This window comes from Rattus norvegicus, chromosome 17, assembly GCF_021556685.1.
Source record: "Rattus norvegicus strain SHRSP/BbbUtx chromosome 17, alternate assembly SHRSP_T2T, whole genome shotgun sequence".
Classification (NCBI taxonomy): Eukaryota; Metazoa; Chordata; class Mammalia; order Rodentia; family Muridae; genus Rattus; species Rattus norvegicus.
Window position 1 is genome coordinate 41,172,253 of NC_141550.1, and position 13,829 is coordinate 41,186,081.

General features: G+C 42.1%; 1 protein-coding gene across 20 annotated transcripts in view; it reads left to right on the top strand.

Moving 5' to 3' along the window:
• Positions 1 to 13,829, top strand: part of Carmil1 (capping protein regulator and myosin 1 linker 1) — a 279,258-nt gene that overhangs the window by 238,847 nt on the left and 26,582 nt on the right.

Here is a 13,829-nt window from a genome sequence, read left to right on the forward strand (position 1 = left end):
GTTGGCAGAGGGAGACAGTTAGAATGTTGTTCATTATAGTGTAACAAGAGTAAAGAGGCTTGTTGAGGCTGGAAGGGAAAACAGAAGCCATATTTTCATCACACATGGCCTTGTAGTGCCGGGGTGGGGTGTGGGGGAGTGGGCCGGCAGAGACAGGTTTGAGCAGAGTCAGATGTTACTGATGTCCACCAAAATGCTTACAAGGCCCTAGTGAGCTTTTGGTCTGTGGGAAATTAACGACAGGGCTCCCGGCTCAGTGGTCACCACACCCATATAATTCATTCTGCAGATATACGCCCCAACCGCTTTGTCCTCTGTGTACTTGGAGACAGGCTCTTGTCTAGCTACCATGCTCAGATTCTCTTTGGTGGCTGTAACAAAGATCTTCATTATGTACTTTGTGGCCCCTCACCCAAAGAACTAAAGGAACCAATACCAACTCCCATGAGTAGTTACTTGATATGGAAGTTCTAAGTTTTGGAGATTCAATAAAGCACTCTTCTGGGAACAAAAGAGACTGCACCCGTGTGCACCAAGTCCCTCATTTTCTTCTATAAACCAATACCCTTGGAAATATATGGGAAGTATGTTCCATAGAAAAGTTACCCAATCTCTCACGATAGCTTGGCTATAAATCTTGAGCTCATTTTAGACAAGTTCAAATCCAGAGAAAAATAGCGTTCAATATCACTGTGTTCTTGACATTCCCTCATTGGCAAAATAGATTCTGTCCAATTATTTCCTAAGCCAGGCGTGGTGGTGCACACCTGTAATCCTGGTTTTTAGGCGGTGGAGGCACGAGGCTCAAAAGTTCAGAGCTGTATTTGGCTACATAGCAAGTTCCAAGGCTAACCTGTAGTTCAGAAGAAGCTTTATCACACTTTTGCATCAAAAAAAAAAGTGCTCTAAAGTTATGAAAACAGCAGGGATGTGCACACCAAATGATCACTGTGTTTAGTTGGCTGACACAGGCCAACTGATGAGAAATTGAATTTAATATTTTTCTTTTAAGGCTAGCCTAGGCTACATGGAACATTCTATCATACCTGCAGTATGGAGTGAGACCCCATCACAAACCAAAAATAAATATGAGTAAATCAAATAATGCCTCTATAATTTTCAGAGCCTCTCTATGGAATCTAATCAGAAGGGAAGGGAAGTAAAGGAATCAAATATGAATGTGATGAGAGCTAGGGAGTTGGCTCAGCTTAACACAAGATCTGGGTTCAAGCCCCAGCATCACATAAAAGTCCACATATGAACACCACTGTTGGAGAGTCAGTGACAGGCTGCTTCCTGGGGCTGCCAGCCAACCAAGATAGCCAGGTTATTGAGCTCCAGATTCAGTGACAGACCCTGTCTTAAATTGTTTTTAAAGAGCTAGAAAACAATTAAGGAAGACATCTAGTATTTACCTCTGTCCTACACACACACACACACACACACACACACACACACACACAGGTAAGCATATGTGCCACATACAAGCATCATGCACAAATACCACAGATTCAAACAGCAAAGAATAGCAAATATTCTGGTTTCTAAAACAGACCAGATTTCCCAAGTTTAGGTGGTGAGGCATGCTTATGCAAAGCACTGTTTGAGGATAAAGAGTTAGAATGAAGAAAATTGGGTCTTGACCTCAGAACAGTTTGGGACCCATGGGATTTGTAGTGAGCCTAGGTGGTGCCTATAGCTTCTGCCCAGAATCTCCATTCACCAAGCCTAAAGTCCCCCTGCTTGGTACCACTGAAGTTTGTTTGACTGTTCTATTTTCTTTCCCTCTCCCTCTTCTTCCTCCCTCTCCCTCTCCCTCTTCCTCCTCCCTCTCCCTCTCCCTCTTCCTCCTCCCTTTCCCTCTTCCTCCTCCTTCCTCCTCCCTCTCCCTCCTCCCTCTCCCTCTTCCCTCTTCCTCCTCCCTCTCCCTTCCTGCACAACTACAGGGAAAGTCAGGGGAAATCAGCTCTCTCCTTCTACCTCATTGGCTCTGAGGATGGAGCTTGGGTCCTCAGGATTAGTGGCTAAGTCTTTATAAACCTGCTGCACCATTTCCCCACCCACATTATTTTTTTAGGAAGTAAACTATTGTAGGTTTTAGCATGTTCTCCGTTGACACTGTTAGCAGTTATCTTGTGACATGCTTAAAGAGCTAATTTCATGATGTCACCAAACTGGAGTCTATTCTGGAGACGAGTATAGAAGTGTTCTCCTAACCTCCTTTTTCTTGCCTTCCATGGTAAACGGATTTTTCTAAATTAACTAGCTTTAATATGTATTCCAGAGGTGTGATACTCAGTAGGGTTTTCCTCGTTCTTTCACTATAATGAGAGCAGATGCTGACAGCTTCTGTGAGGCTGCAGCAATGCCATCTTACCATACAGCAAAGCTCTTAAGGATTCCTCTGCTCTCTCTCACCGTGCTATCATAGGAGCAGAGGACCCATTAGTACATATCATGCCCCTGTGTCCATCTGTATTACTGCTTGCTTAAAGATACTTGCTTTGAGGCAGTGTGGTACATGCCTGTAATTCCGGCACTATGGACATGGAAGCAGGTGGATTCAGAAGTTCAAGGCCAGCCTCAGCTATGTGGAAAGTTTAAGGCCAGACTAGGCTACAATGAGAAACCATTCTAGAAAGCAGCAACAACAAATATAGTTTCTTGAAGTCAGTACCAGATAATTTATTTCTTTCCTCCTTTTATTTCTGATATTAAGAAAAATATTCTATTCCTTTGTAAAGAGAGTACTCAAGTGTGAAATTTTGCTTTGGGTTCATTAATCAGATTAGAGTGGATAAAAAGTGAAATGTTTCCTGCTCCCGGGAGAAAGGGGCATTGTAGGCAGGTAATGGTAGATCAAATAAAAAATAAGGAAAGGAACCATTTCAACTTTAAGACAGTACTCCACTGTGCTACAATGACAGCTCTTGCCAGTACCATTCCCGGAGTGTGTGTCTGAGTGTCACAGTACCAGCTCATGTGTAGGTGAAAGCAGACCGTGGTGGAGAGCTAATGAGAGCAGAGCTGATTTAATGGTGTCCGGAAAAAACATGGTGCATCCTCATCTCCTACCCTTCCTTCTTTGGTCCCCTGATTTACTGCAGCTTTCTCAAAGTTGATGCTTCCCTCTGCTTCCTCCTCAGGTTTAAGGGAAGTACTCCATGCCATCCAACAGTTAACAAAGAAAGAGTACATCTGTTTTTCTCAGCTAATTTTACCTCTGACTGTTGATGACAGGGATGCATTAAAAATGACTTTCAAGTACAAATGTGGCAGCATTAGGTTAGACATTTAAGGCTGTAGATCAGCTACAAACAGATTGTTTCCCTTTGAGCATTGACTCAGCAGATAATCTAGTCGAGAATACTTCAGTTTCTCACATAGTTCATTAAACAGGGGTTACCTGTATCCATTTTCGAAGTGAGCAAAGAAGTACAAGGTCAGCCAAGGATGTCTTAAATCAAAGAGATAGGAATTGGTATTATATCCAAAGAGACCATCTCAAAGGACACGCAGGGGAGATTGAATGGACCCCAGTGGGACACTGAGTGCCAGAAAAAAAAAATAGCAAGTGCAAAGACTTATTATACACTGAATTAATTTTTAGAAAACCCACATGTTCGTAGTAATGCTTCAAAAAATATATATCAAGAAAGGAGTGGTCACAGGGGCTTAGAAAGGAAGGACAGCTAAAAGATACAGGAAGGAGAGAGCAGTAAAAAAAATAATAATCCATCTTTACAGCTCTCATCGAACTCACTAATCCAGGCAAGAATTGCTGGGAGTTGCTTAAAAATAGTCTCTCTGCATGGACCGAAAGTGGCACTTCCCAGAGCGGCTGTTAATGACAGAGAGGAGTGGCACTTGACAGTGAAGCACCTAGGAAGTCCCCACTCCAATCAAGAGACCAAGCAGCATCCTCAACAATAGTGCACCCACATGATGCGGGATACCTGTTGTGAGTGGCCCAGCAGGTCACAGCACCCACTGTGTGGCACTCCTGCTGAAAAATGTTTTATGTGCATCTCATTATGATGACATGGAAGGACAGGAGATGAGGCGAGTATATGCAGCAGCCTTCGAGGCAGTTGGTATTATGAAGAAAAGCTGCACTGGGGTAGGGACAGAGGTAGGTGGGTGCTGGGTTAGATAAAAATAGTGAAGGATACATTCTTACACAGAATGAGCAGTTCTTCTCTAGGTCCTGGACCTAAAGAGGAGGGATGTTATGTGATTGAGGACAATTAAGGGAGACTGATGTCGGCATATGCCAGCACATAGAATGTAGAGGCAGGAAGACCAGGAGCCCAGCATTAGCCTTAACCACATTGGGAGTTTGAGGCCAGCCTCAGCTGCATGTGACCCTGTCTCGAAGAGAGCACAAACAGGACTATAGTGTGCAGTTTCGAGCAGAGTGAACACAGACTATAGTATATGAATTACATGCACGTAACGCTGTTTAATTTCTTTTGATTTACCAATCATGCATAGTTTCAGAGGACGATATCGTTCCTGGGATGATCTCATAGAGGCACATAAGGAAGAAATATAAAAATATATTAACTTTAAATGCTTCTACCATGATAAGATGGGCCAGCAGATAAATGTGCTTACTGCCAAGCTTGACAATCTGAGATCCTTCACCAGGGGAGGGCCCACATGGTAGGAGAGAATTGACTCCTGGGCTGATCTTTGACCTCCACACATGTGCTATGGCATGTATGCATGCGCTAAAGCACATGAGCACATGCACACACACACACACACACACACACACACACACACACATACACAAATGCAATAAGTAGTTCCAACAAAACCTGTGTGTGTAAAGGGCAGGGGGGGGGGGCATGAAAGGAAGGAACTACAGTACCCTGGAGTGACACATGCAGCCCGCTCGCTGAACATGAGGAAAGGGCTTGTGTATTACTAATTACTCTCTTGTTATAAAATTGGAGTGTGTAAGTAGTGGAAGGAGAAAGTAGATGTATACATCTGAAGAATTTAATGTTCAGAGAAGTGGACACCAGTTCATGAACCCTGCAATCACACAAACGTGAGACAGAAAGGAAAAGCATGGGCATCAGGTGAACGTATCTGACTTAAAAGTTTGCTCACTTTTTGTTGTTTTGGTTTTTGTGTTCCACTGCTTCTTCCTCAGTGCTGGCCACTGAAGTCTGAGCCTTGCACATGTTGGGCAAGTGCTCACCCACTGAGCAGTGAGCCAGCCCTGAAAGGATTCTTCTTCACGGTAGACTGAGCCCTCACTATCTGACCTTCGTGCAGAATGCTCCTGTTGGTGGCAGCGGCTGTAATAATAACAGTTTTGTTAGCTTGAAATAATGATTCAAGTCACTCATTCATTTACCAGAATGCTTCAAGGTTACCTTTCCCACCAAAAGATGTTCATTTCCTCTTCCAATAGATTCCTGGATAGTAGGGTGGGAAGGAGGTGCCCACAGCAAGCTCTTGAGCTCATCCATAGGCATTCTCCTATTTCAGCCGCATTTGTACGATTTTTAGATGTGTTTTTAGCACAAAGCTTATGCTGTTTCACAAAGCACCCTGCTACATCTTTAAACCTTCCAGCTGGGTGTGGTGGCAGTCTCTTAATGCCAGCACTCAGAGGCAGAGCCTCGAAAGACCTTTGTGAATTCAAGGCCGACCTAGTGTACATACCGAGTTCTGGAACAGCCAGGGCTGAATATACCCTGTCTAACAAAAATTAACCACAAAATCCCTGGGGTTTGTAATAGCAGATGCTATAATAAATGTGTTGGCCATTAACTTATAAAAAGTGTTTACCCCCAGCTTAAGCTCTAAACTCATTTATAAAGTTATTATAAGGATAAATCTACTTACTTGACCAGCATTTTCTTGTAGTTGGATTGTGTGAGCCTGGGGCAGCCCATTGATGTCTGGTATCCCACTAAAAGCTGCTGCATTTGAGGTTCAGCCCTCTGTCACCTGTTGTTCTGAGAATTTTCCCTTCATCTTAACTGGACTGGACCAGTTCTTGAAGTCAAATTTGCTGGCCTACTAAGGAAGTGCTAAATGTCTGACAAAAGGTTTTTGTTAAGTAGGACAAGCACTAACACTGTTAAGTTCATAGTTATTAGGATCTTGGGTTCTAGAGAACACTGTCCCATAAGTGTTAGAAGGCAACTTCTCTGGAAAAAATTGAATTAACAGTAGCATTAAAATACCTGTTGGTGTAAAACAACCCTGAGTCATTTTAAGAAGTCTGTAGATTTACTCCTGGATATTATAGTATACCATTGTTTAAATCCTCAAACTCTTCTGATCTACTGGGACACTTCATCACTAATACCCAGCAGAAGTTGGTCCTGCAGAGAATATCAGGAGCCTTCTGTGGAGTAAGTTCTGACTCAGAGTAGTTACCCTGTGTCCTTTCCAGAGATTAGACTTGATTCTGAACAAACATTTTGAGGTGTTACTAAGCAGTTTGTCTTATTTGGGGTTTTTATTGCTGTGATACAATATCATGACCAAAAGTAACTTGGGAAGAGAAAGGGTTTTCTTCAGCTTCCTGGCCTCAGGTCACACGCCATCACTGGCTGGGGGAAGCTGGGGCAGGAATTCAAGCAGAAGTCATAAAAGAGTGCTGCTCACCCATTTGTTCTTCATGGCTTGTTCAGCTTACCTGCTTCTACACCCCAGACCACGTGCCCATGGTGGTACCACCTGCAATAGGCTGGACACTTCCTTATCAGTCATTAATTAAGAGCATGCCCCACAGGTTTGCCTACAATTGTGTTCCCTTCTTCTAAGATAGTTTGGGACTAGGGACAACCAGGACCATTATTAAAACCATTCTTGAGTGCCAAATGCTCATGTTCCATGAGCCAGCTGGTGACACACCATCTAAAGGTGTGCACTAGAGCAAACCCAGCAGGGGACTTACTTTACTTACTGCCATTCTGCCTCTCCTCCAAGAGGAATCAGCAAACAGTAGGTATTCTGGAATCTGTGTAGAATCTTGAATAATCTTAAGCATTACAAATAGCATAACAGCCACTGTGACCAGCCATCTTTCTTTCCTTCCTCTTCCTATAGGCACCATCATGGTGTGAAGGGACAGTTTTCCACGGTTACACATACATCTGTTCATGAGCAGTTAGCTGACTTTGGAATGTACATAGCTGGCATGCCAATGTATATCTTTCTGAAACTCTGGTGAACAGTGACATTTCATCATGTCATTCTATATGGTTTTCTGTTTTTAGCTGCTGTTGCATCATTTACCCTTGCATCTATGAGCCAGTGTTTCCTGTCTGTTTCATTTATGCATTCCCCAACAGTGGGGTTTTAGATCATTCCAGATATTTTTCAGTTAAAAAAAAAATCTACTTTTCACTTAATCTCTCCCAACCCTAGTCTTCCCTTTGTAAAGAAAAGGAGGAAAAGATGATATTCACACACAGTCAGGACCAATCACTGAAGCTAGTGAGGTTAGCATGGTGCAACATGGCATGTTGGTGCTGTAGTAAACACTTTATAGTCTGTATCTTTTTTAATCCTCATAATAATTTATTTTAAACTAGAAAACCAGCCTGACACTATAAAAGCACTGATCCAGATTACCTAACTGAGCCAATGGGAGATCCAGAGTTTGATCCCATTTCTTGGATGCCTCTTTCCCCTTAAAACTCCTTCCAGTCTCAGTGTAGAGATGGTAACATCAGGTCAGCCTAAGTGAGTTCCAAAGACGTAGAGATATGAGAGTGAATGGTGACCTTGTTGAGTTGTCAGTTACCATGGTTTCCTTCTTCATGGGGACTGTCACTTTAGGAAATAAACCAAGGAAAAGGCTATTCAGTGTTGCTTGTTATGATCATGGTGTGTGTAATTGGGACAGAGGACTTGTCTTGATGAATTAAGCTTTCAGAAAGAGAAAGCCTACGATGACCTATCAGACTGATTCATCATACTAAGAGCTATAATCACACGTCTGTGGATGCTCCAGGGGCTTATGTGTAACACAAGCATATGCTTGTAACACAAGCATAGCAATTGAAGTTTTGAAAATATATTTTTGTTCTTTCTCCTTTCACTTAGCAAAGAGTGTGTGTGTGTGTGTGTGTGTGTGTGTGTGTGTGTGTGCGCGCGCGCGTGCGCTCACTTGATAGATCATAAAATGAACAATGTTTGAAGAAAAATGCTTAGTGAGTATGAAATTAGAATTCTGAGTGAGGCTTTCCCCCCAATATTGCCTGAGAACCTTTCTCTGTGTGCATGATGGCACGGGTCGTCATGAGGAATGGCTGTTACTTACATCCTCCCTGTCCTCTGCAGTGACACACGCTGTTTACGCATATAGCCTGAGGAGCTCTGTAGTTTCATTTCATTTTATGTTGAGCATAAAATACAGAACTAAGAAAAAGGCAGCCTCAGAGAGGCAGAGTAGGAAGCCTTCCACAGCATGTCTTCTGGAAGCTTCAGAATGATTCTCTGTCACCTCAGGCTATTTTCAAACACTCTGATGACTCAAGTGCACCTTTTAAAATAAATTAAAAATCATAAGATGTGTTAACAGCTGTTAATGATGACCAATGGATGTGGAGTTTTAATGTAAAATGTTAAGTCCCACCAGGAAATATTTAGTTGCAGTTTGACTGGTTGACTGTGTGAGATTCCAGCATCATGTAAGAAGCTTTGATAACTAAGCGAGAGAATTACAAGTTCTTATCTCCTGAAATGCAGCAAAGAGCTAAGAGGCATATAGATGGGCTTTCAGGAAACATCTGTGTTTACCAAAAGATACCCAGTCCTCACACTCCTGTGTGGGGGTTTTCTAATAGCTGTCCTGTGTTCTGTCCATGGGGTGCCCTGGCAGCTGATGATGTCACTGAGGATTTGGAGACATACTTAGAAAAAGAGTTAAACTCTGTGTGTAAGAACATTGTAGTTCTCAAGCTGTAAGTGTGCTTCTGCTTATTAGAAGCTAGGCTTGATGCTTTGTGCAGTTAACTTGGCACCACTCTCACCCTGCTCCTTTGCTGCGATGGCTTTCTGTGTATTTTAGCTTTTTCCACTTTGTAAATGCTTTCCCTCCCTTTTTCTTGTGACGCTGTTGCTTTGTCTCTCCTCCATTCATATTTTTTTCTTTCCCTTTGCTGCATGGAGACTCTCTGCTGTACAAGTGTAAGTATCCTCCAGTGGCACTGCAGTCCCTGGCATTGCTGGCTGGCACCGTCATGCTCCATTTGCTTCTGCATAGCCTGGCTGGTCTCCCGGGAGATGTTGTCATTCCATTAGCAGATTCTGAATGAACTAGGCAACAATTTAGAGATGGGATTGGGGTTTACCAGATGGTTCAGTCTTAAATAAACCAAGGGGTGAATTGAAAAATCTCCCCAGCTGGATGTCTGAGAGTAAGAGAACTTGGATGAGGAGGATGCCACATTTTGTGGGGAGGGAGGTAGTTCTTAAGACTCAAGGGCAAAATGCCCAAGTATTTTTCATTCCTGTCATATTGCTAGTGGCAGGCCCAGGACTATAGACAATTGGCATTATGATTTGTTTCTCATGTTGGATTTTTCTGATCTGCTTCTCAACTAGTATTTGTTTTATGAGGGTCCTTTTGCCTTAGAAAAAGAAGAAAATAATTTTGGTTTTGAACTTGGAATGAGAGCATTATAGACCACTTTTATGCAAACTTGGTACCAAAAAAAAGTGCTTTTAATAGGGAAACTACCTTATCCTACCTTCATGGTGATTCAAGCAAGTTGTCTCATTTTTAAAAACCAGCATGCTTAGGGATCCCCTGCAAAAGTGGGTCTGAGAGAGGGAAACCTGCTGAGGACCAAGTTCTATCATTATTTTGTAAATTGTGGTTACATAATTTACAGTGGACAAATCTTTCTTGAGCTATAAGCATAATAGTTTTACACTCACTATAAAAATTAGACCAATGAGTGAGATTTCCAAGTAATGTTGATAACCACGCTGCTTTTGGTCCCTTCGGAACCAGCCATGGAATACTGCTCACATGTACAGCACAGTACAGACATACTGGCACTTTATGGTGTCAAGATGGGAGAGTCTATATTTAGGGGTTCCTCCTAAAATTGCATTTTAAAATGAAGATTTAGCATATTTTTCCTTTTCTTACTCATAAGATACATTTTTAAAAGTTAGTTCTGTCTTGGCTTAAAGCTAGCCCTGCTCCTTCTGCTTCAGCTGTCTGTGCCCTTCATCTGATGAGCAGTTTGTGAAAGTCGCTAAGCCATTGACAAGTGGCCAAAGACAGCAGATGAGAACTAAGGTGTAATCTCAAAGAATCAACCCTTTCCTTTCAGGACGAAGGGAGGAGAGCATTCAGAGTTCTAAGAGGGACCACTGTTGTCCATACTTCCAGGACACGGTTTATCAGCCTAACCGATGTGAGGAGGAAAAGCAGTACAAACACATGGATGTCTAGAGAAGCTGATTATTTGCTTCTACAAGCTGCTACAACAGCTCTTGTGCAGAGAACCAGCCCGTCCTTACATCTCCTCCCTTAGGTTCTATGTAATAGAACCATAAAGCATTGCAAAGAAAAGGTCCAGCTTGTAAGAGATGAGGTTGAGAGAAAGGAGTGAAGCCCCTGGCATTTGGAGAGTCTTTCGTTGTTTTGAGGTAGGGTCTAGTCTGTAGTTCTTGACTTCAAACCTGCAGCAGTCCTGCTGCTTCAGCCCTTTGCTTGGTGGGATCCCAGGCTTGAGGCAGTACTCAGCACTTGGTTACACTCTCGTTAACAGGTATAAAAATCAGCTGAGTTCCCTTTAGCCAGGAACCATCGGCCCTTTTTAAGTATGCCAAAACTTGAGAGCTAACACAAATAGTGAGATCAACAAAAGACTTTTGTAGGAAATGTAATTAGCAGTTCTCAGCTTAGGTCATTCATGTGTAGAGTGGTGGTGGCTTTCCCCTTAATCCTAGAACTCAGGAGGCAGAGGCTGGTGTATCTCTATGAGTTCCAGCCCAGCCTGCCTACAGAGCGAGTTTTAGTACAGCCAAGGCTACACAAAGAAACCCTGTCTCAAAAAAACCAAACCAAATCAAACCAAACCAAACAAAACAAAACTAGTTATTGATAGTGTAGAAACACAATGAAATGTACTAGACAGCATTTCCCCCTGATATTTGAACTTTATACCAGGCTTTTGAAATATTGGAAAACACAATAAGAAGAAGAAAAGTAATTTCATTCTGATACATGTCAGCCACTTAAATGCCCAGCGACTTTTATGTTTTAATGTGTTTCCAAATCTAGGCTAAGCTAAACAACTTACTACAGTCAGGTCACTGTAGAAGTTTGGTCCTGGTTCTTCATTCCAGCCCCATGCTCCTAGAAATAAGACTCGGACTCAAAATATATTTACAAATGCATTAATCACATAGCTAGGCTCTTCTCTGACTAGATTATAATGTATTATAACACATTTACTCTAATCTCTATTCTGTCATGTGGTTGGTTACTGTGTCCATCTTGTCACACCCGGGTTGACTCTCCCATGCCTGGCTCTGTCCCAGAATTCTTTCTACCTCTGGGAAGTCCTATAAAGTGTTCTATACTACACTTTCCTATAGGTTTTTTAATTGACATGTGATGCATCCACACAATACACAAGATATTCTCTTTACACATCACCAAGTTTGCAAATGAGTTTCGTTTTCTAGATATTATCTATCCTTTATCTGCACATGAAATTATGGATGTATCCCTTTTCATATATTAAAGCTAGTGTACTGATATAAAATGCCACAATTTTGATACATTTCACATGTACTTGTTATCTACCATAACGGGTTTAAGGAGAAGGAACCTGACCTAGGTTGTTTGTTTATTTGTTGGCTTGCTTGTTTGTTTTTATTCGTTTGTTTGTTTGTCTTCTTTTGTTTGCTTGCTTGCTTGTTTTTATCCATGAATGTTCTCTAAAACCAATTCCAGAAGGAAACAAATCTTCAGGTCTCCTGCACACATGCATTTTAAACTTCTTTCCAAGTTATGATTCTTTGAAAGAAATTCTATCCCAAGCTTAGTTTTTGTTTTTGTTTTTGTGTGTATTTCAGACAAGGTCTTGTGTAGTCAAGGCTCCTCTCAAACTTCCTATAAGTTCCAGCTGGCTTGAGTTTGGGATCCTTCTGTGCTGGAATCATGGGCGAATACCATATGCCTGGTTTCTGGCTTCCCTGTAGATCCTTTTCACACTGAGATTGTGTGTAAGATTATCTATCTATCTATCTATCTATCTATCTCTCTATCTATCTATCTATCTATCTATCTATCTATCTATCTATCTATCTATCTATCTGAAGAATTTTGTTAGAGGTTTTCCTTATAAATAGACCCTGTTGGAGGTTTGCTTAGTCTGAAAAGTGAGTTGCTTTCCAAGGCCACTCCACTGCTCCCATGCAACCTGTGAGTTTCCCACACAGTCTGGCCATCTCTAGCAAATCACGCTGGCCTGTCAGGAAAGCTGTTATATGTGGGAATCTCATCACTCAGCTTAATCTCCCTTTTCTCCCAACATTAAATAGTAGCAAATGGGTATTTTCATTAAAAGTCAGGTAACAGTTGAAACTGAAGAGTTGTTTGCCTTTCCAGACCCATGTGAACCAGTTTATTCATTATAGAATGTAGAACTTGAGGAAGCTTTTGCTGATTACTGTTATGCCAAAGTATGCAACATTCTTTCAGCTTTATTTGTCTCTTAATTTGTGTGTGGACCAGTTTTTTAAAGCAGGTGCAGTGGTACCTGCCTAAAATCCTAATATTTAAGGGTCTGAGGCAGAAAGATTGTGAGTTTGAGGCTAGCCTAGTATGAACTTGTCTCCAAAATCCTTACCTATTCCTCCCTCCCCAAAAGAGAACAAAAAAATGAAACATAAAGTTAGTATTGTGCTGTTTTAAACACAGCTGCAGTCCATTATCTGTATTGGTAGCAATGGCCGAGTAAGAAAATCACTGGGCTAGCCCCTTCTCTGGTTCCAATCCTGGCCCAAATCCTCTGACAGCTCAGATTAATTAGCATTTATTATCTATCCCATGACTTGATGATGACCTTCAAGTTTATCTGTGTATTGGATGCCTGAGGTGCTTCCCAACCTCAGCCTGTATGTATGTTCTGAGGGAGACATCTGTGGGTGGTGGTGGATCATCCACACTGGGTGGCAGTGCCAGTGGTGATAGATGACCCAAATTGGGTGACAAGCGTGTGTGGTGGTGGATGGTTCACACTGGGTGACAAGCGCGTGTGGTGGTGGAAGGCCCACTAGATGACAGATGTGAATTGTGGCCAATGGTTCATTGCTTGACTGTGTTCTCAAGTTTGACTTTGCTCTGGGCTTTGTTTTCTAAAGGACTCTAGCAGGATCTAAGGCGTTTGCTGAGAAGTGCCAGCTGATAGTTTTAAGTGGTGGCACACTGTCCTAAAATTTTGATGACACACTGAGAGACAAAGAGTTAAGCTACCTAAAGCGTTGAAGTGACAGACAGAGGTTGCATTCAGTGTGTCTGCACCAATGTTGCTGTGACAACCGACAATTACAGTTCTGAATAATCTCTTTCAGTGCTTTGTGACTGATTTTTTACAGTCTTTGAGTCTGATTCTTTATCTCCATTTTGACATTCTTGAGTATGGCTTGGAGTTACATTTTCATTCCCTGTTCTTTTCAGCTGTGGGAATAGAATTTCTTAACTGGTTAGGGGTGGAGGATAAAGGAGCAGTCAGCTGAATGACTTGTGAAAGTTCTAAACATTTAGAAATTTGTCGGTGCATGTCCTGAATCAACCTAGCAGCTGCTACAGCAGAGTCGTT